We start from the raw sequence: 6,287 nt of genomic DNA on the forward strand, positions 1-6,287 counted from the left end.
TGTCTCATTATTGTAACTTAGAATTTTTTTTTTCTTCTCACTTTTATAGTATTTATTTTTCTTTAGGTTACTCTATGTTTTTCATATTCTATTATTCTTTATTTTTATATAGGATACTATATGGTTTGAATGGTAATGTTAATTATCTTTAATAGGTATAAATTGAATAATAAAACATAATTCATGCTGTTTTTTTATACTCATTCTTTTTTATATTTATTATATAAATCAACATTCATTTTACACCTCTTTTTATCCTTCTTTTCACATAATCTCATGCCTCTTATTCTTTTTCCTCAGTTCTTTTAATGATGTACATAAGTATTTGAAGAATTTGATTGAAGACCACAACTCTTCTTTTTAGTTAACTAATTAATTATGTGTATTAGGTAATAAATTCCTAAAACACTAGACTTTTACAATTTTTTTTAGTTTTTTTATTTTTAGGTCTAATTATATTCATTAATTATATTATTTATATAGTGATTCAGAGTTCTTCAACTTATCTGTTAGGATTGGCTCATTAGTAACTTGATAAAGAATAGAGAGTGGGCCATATGTCTTGGTGTTACAATCTCATCTCTTTAGTATAGGCGCAACAAATAAGTCTTTAAAAGAGCCGATTTACATTCAGTAACTATCTATGAGTTGGTTAAAATAAGAACAGAAGAGATGCTCAATGAAGAAATTCAAAATTACAAGGAGGAGCCAAGAGTGTTGTAAACCTCGCTAAAATCGGTAAATAATTAGTCAATAAATTGAATTTTAATTAAAAAAATTAAAAATGCAAAACTAATATCAAAATAGGATAGAGCTCTTCAAAACGAGAATTTTGATACCAATTTCAAAAAATTTGACCAAAAATTAGACCGAAAAGATCGAACCGGTTGAACTAGGCCCCAAACTGGGCCCGTGGGTCCAATCGGACCATAACATAAAAAAAGCAGCAGCTTCTTCTTCTCCATTTTGCATCACAAACGCTGAACAGCGTTTGAGAGAAAGGGAGTTTCCCTAACCCTCATCAACCCTTTGATCCACCATAACTTTTCCATTCTAGCTCCAATCGCCACACTGTTTGCAGCCACGCGTCCAGCGCGTCGAACTCTACATTTCTGTCGGATCAATTTTACCGGTAAGCTCCATTTTTGTTTCAGAATCTCTACCCCCTTTCTTATGGTGAAATTAAAACCCTTGTGATGAAATCTTGCCCAATTTAGTGTTTTAGGTTCGATTTAGCTTCCGGAGCTTATTGGGCTTGAGTTATTATGAAGAAGTTGAATTTGGAGTATATATGTGAATTAGGTGTGAATTAAACTTATATACATATATTGGAATTAGAAAGTGAACATTTGGAGGCTTGGTGGTGAATAAAGCTAAGATTGTGTCTGGATCTTTGAAGCGAAGTAGTTTCTGGGTGTATTTTGGGTTTCTGCTTGTATATATGTATATATGTATTTAGTTTTCTCTCCAAGAAACGTGTTTATTTTGCTCCTCTTAGAGGCTACAGGAGAGTTAGGGGCTTGATTTTGTATCTTGAGTATTTTGGGATACCTGCCTATGTATATATATATATTCTCCGGCCAGCCTTGACTTCGCAGATATATTCTCCAACCAGCCTTGGCTTTGCGGGCTGGGTCAGGAGCTAGTTATGATGTATTTTTGGCTTTCTTTACTCTTTCGCTTATTCTTATCCTTATCTTCTAGGTTTCTTAGCATGCAAGTAATCCTATTCCTTGAGCATTGCGCTTTTTATTTTGCGATTTTTGTTTACCCGTTTTTTTTTTTCAAGGCTCTTAGTATATTATCTCTTTTCACTATTATATGTACCTATTTTATTGCTTAGAGGTCCGTAACACCACACTACCTCTACTCTACGACTTAAGTGTAAAACTCTGCGTAGTAGGGTGTTACATTATGGTATCAGAGTAGTTCGTTCCTATAGAGCCTGAGGACGGACTGACTATGCTTCTGTGCATTCTCTGTGTATGTGTCTATGTGCTAGTAGGATATCTAACTGATATATGTGGCATAAACGTTCGTGAGTATGCATTTGGGACTTAAAGCACTAGACTTGCGATATTGAGACTGATCAACTTGATATCACTTGTTTGGTGTATAGGGACCAGATGTCGACTCGCGGACGTGGACACGGGCGAGGTAGAGGCAGAAATAGGCAATGCTATGCCTGAAGCGTCAGGGAATACTCCTAATCCTGTAGACTTCATGGCCGCCTTAGGTAATATGGCAGTAGCAATGCAAGCGACAGCTGAAGCCCTGAGGAACCAAATAAATAATGGAAATAATGGCAATTATGGTGATAATGGTCCTATGTTACTTTCTTCCTTCCTGAAGGTTCATCCTCCGACTTTTAGAGGAACTTCGAACCCTACTGATGCGGATAACTGGATACAAGCTATTGAGCGGGCATTATAGACCCAGCAGGTTCCTGATGAACAGTAGGTTGAGTTTAGAATCTACCAGCTGCACGGTGAAGCTCAGCATTGGTGGCAGGGCATGAGGCGCATTCTGCAGCCTGATGGGGTTGTGATCTCTTGGGAATTGTTCTGAGAGGAATTCTATAAGAAATATTTTCCCAACTCAGTTAGAAATGCCAAAGAACTTGAACTGCTTCAGCTGAAACAGGGCTAGATGATCATTACTGAGTACACAAGCAAATTTGAAGAACTGTGCCACTTTTCACGCATCTGTCAAGGAGCTCCTGAGGACTTTGCTGAGTGGAAGTGTATCAAGTTTGAGGGAGGTCTCCGGAGCGACATTCAGAGCTTTGTAGCACCTATGGAGATTTGGGTGTTCTCAGAGCTTGTGAAAAAGAGCAGAGTGGCTGAGGAGTGTGTGAAGAAGGCTGCAGCAGAAAAGGGAAGCATGAGGATGCCATTTCAGAGGACTACAGGGAGAAATTTTGCACCTAGAGGCAGATAGTTCAAGCGGAGAGGCTTTGTCCCTCAGAATAATCAGGGGCAGGGCAACCTTAGGAGGCCAAATGCCAATGCCAATCAGGGAAGAAGACAAGGAAAACAGCCGCAGCAGGACTTGAGTTGCCACAGATGTGGGAAGTATCATTCAGGGCCATGTAGGTTTGGGACTGAAGTCTGTTATTCCTGTGGACAGCCTGGACACTTGGCAAATAGCTGCCCAGAGAAGAAGAGGTATGTAACAAGCAGAGTGCAGCAACCAGGGAGAGTATACACTACTTCTTCGGTAGGTGCTGAGGGGTCAGAGACATTGATTAGAGGTAACTGTGAGAGGGCTGGTAAAACTTTGAATGCCTTGTTTGATTCTGGAGCTTCACATTCTTTTATTACATTTGAGAAGGCTGATGAGTTAGGATTGAAAATAGTAGTACTGGGGTATGATTTAAAGGTGTATAATGCCACCCACGAGGCTATGGTGACTAGGTTAGGGTGCCCCCAAGTTTCCTTTCGAATACAACAGCGTGACTTCGTGCATAACTTAATTTGTTTGCCGATGACTGGCCTTGATCTCATTCTGGGATTGGATTGGTTATCCAACAACCATGTTCTGCTCGAGTGCTCTGCAAAAACAGTGTATTTTATGCCTGAAGACACAAAAGGGCTGGTTGTGGTGAATAACTACTACCTGAATTCCATGACAGTGAACTGTTATAAGGCCGAATGTCAGGGGATATTGTTGTTAGCTGCAGGTGTTTCGGGCGATGTTCAAAGCTTGGAGCAAATCCCGGTTGTGTGAGAGTTTTTAGAGGTGTTTTCTGATGATATTGAGGAATTTCTACCTAACCGAGAAGTTGAGTTTGCCATTGAGTTAGTACCTGGGACCGGAACAATCTCAAGTGCTCCTTATAGGATGTCACCTTTAGAAATGGCCGAATTGAAGTCTCAACTAGAAGACCTGTTGGGTAAGAACTTTATCCGACCAAGTGTCTCTCTGTAGGGTGCGCCAGTGTTACTGGTGAAGAAGAAAGATGGGAGTATGCGTTTATGTGTTGATTATCGGCAGCTGAATAAGATTATTGTGAAGAATAAATACCCATTGCCGAGGATTAATGATCTGATGGACCAGTTACAGGGAGTCGGTGTGTTCTCTAAAATTGACCTACGATTCGGATACCATCAGATAAGGGTCAGAGATGAGGATATTCCTAAAACTGCTTTCAGAACGCGCTATGGCCACTATGAATACACAGTGATGTCCTTCGGACTTACTAATGCTCTAGCAATATTCATGGACTACATGAATAGGATTTTCCATCCATATCTGGATAAGTTTGTTATTGTGTTTATCGACGACATTCTTATCTACTCTTGCGAACAGTGGTACAAATCCTGAAGGATAGGAAGTTATATGCCAAGCTATCCAAGTGTGACTTTTGGAAGTCTGAAGTGAAATTCCTTGGTCATGTGGTGAGTAAGCAAGGAATAGCAATGGATCCTGCTAAAGTTGATGCAGTGATGAATTGGGAGCAATCAAGTTCAGTGACGGAGATCAGGAGTTTCTTAGGCTTAGCGGGTTATTATCGGAGGTTCATTAGAGAGTTTTCACAGCTCGCCTTGCCTTTGACCAAGTTGACCAGGAAGGATGTTCCTTTTGAATGGACTCATGAGTGCGAGGAGAGTTTCCTTGCGTTGAAGCAGAGATTGACTACTGCACCTGTATTGGTGTTGCTTGAACCGAGAGAACCATTTGAGGTATACTATGATGCATCCCTGAAGGGTTTAGGATGCGTGTTGATGACACATCATAAAGCTGTAGCTTATGCCTCGCGCCAATTAAGGCCGTATGAAAGAAACTACCCAACTCATGATTTGGAGCTTGCTGTGGTGGTTTTTGCTTTGAAGATTTGGAGGCATTACCTCTATGGTGTGAAGTTTCAAGTTTTCTCGGACCATAAGAGCTTGAAGTACCTATTTGAACAAAAAGAGTTGAATATGCATCAGAGGAGGTGGATAGAACTCCTAAAGGATTATGACTTCGAGCTAAACTACCATCCGGAAAGGCGAATGTGGTGGCAGACGCCTTGAGTAGAAAATCCCTGTGTACCGCTTGGATGATGCTAAGAGAGGAAAAATTATTGAGAGCATTCCAAGGATTGAAACTGGGAATCAAAGAAGAGTTTGGGACTTTATGCCTAAGTCTGTTACAGATTTCAAGCGACTTCAAGGCTGAACTACTAAAGGCTCATCAGAATGACCAAGAATTGTATAAGATGTTGCCGGCAATTGAGAAAGGCAAGCAGTAGAGAGTGTCAGAAGACAAAGATGGGTTGTGGAGGTTCAAGGGTCGGATAATTGTGCCAGATGTCGGGGATTTGCGACAGAGCATATTGGAGGAAGCTCACAAGAGCGGGTTCTCCGTTCATCCTGGAAGCACCAAGATGTACCAAGACCTAAAGACGATGTTCTGGTGGCCATGAATGAAAAATGATGTGGGGTTGCATGTTTCCAAATGCCTTACTTGTCAGAAAGTCAAAATTGAACACCAAACACCAGCAGGAACCCTTCAAACTTTGGAGATTCCATAGTAGAAATGGGAGAGCATTGCTATGGACTTTGTGTTGGGTTTACCAAGGACTCGGATGGGTTGTGATGCCATTTGGGTGGTTGTAGATCGACTGACCAAGTCAGCTCATTTTTTGCCTATCCGGATAAGTTGTACTATGGAGGAGTTGGCGCGGTTATATATAAAGGAGATTGTGAGGTTACATGGCGTACCTTCCACCATTGTATCTGATAGAGATCCTCGCTTCACATCACGGTTCTGGGGTGCTTTTCAGCGAGCTTTTAGCAATCAATTAAGCCTAAGTACTGCATATCATCCTCAGACAGATGACCAATCAGAAAGAACAATCCAAACCTTGGAAGACATGCTACGAGCTTGTGTTTTGGACCAGCCGGCGAGCTGGGATCGATATATGCCTCTGGTGGAATTTGCTTATAACAACAGCTATCGTGCGAGTATTAGAATGGCTCCATATGAGGCTTTGTATGGAAGAAAATGCCAGTCTTCGTTATGTTGGTAGGAAGTAGGAGAAAAGAGCCTGATAGGACCTGAAATGATAAGTGAAACCACTAAGCAAATAAAGAAAATCCGTAGTCGAATGCTTGAGGGTCAAAGCCATCAAAAAAGCTATGCTGACCAAAGGCGGAAGCCTTTAGAGTTTGAGGAAGGAGAACACGTTTTTCTGAAGGTTACTCCGACCACTGGAATATGAAGATCCATCAAAACTAAGAAGTTAAATCCTCGTTACATTGGGCCATTTGAAATCCTAAAGAGAATTGGAACAGTGGCAT

This window comes from Arachis ipaensis, chromosome B02, assembly GCF_000816755.2.
Source record: "Arachis ipaensis cultivar K30076 chromosome B02, Araip1.1, whole genome shotgun sequence".
Taxonomy (NCBI): domain Eukaryota; kingdom Viridiplantae; phylum Streptophyta; class Magnoliopsida; order Fabales; family Fabaceae; genus Arachis; species Arachis ipaensis.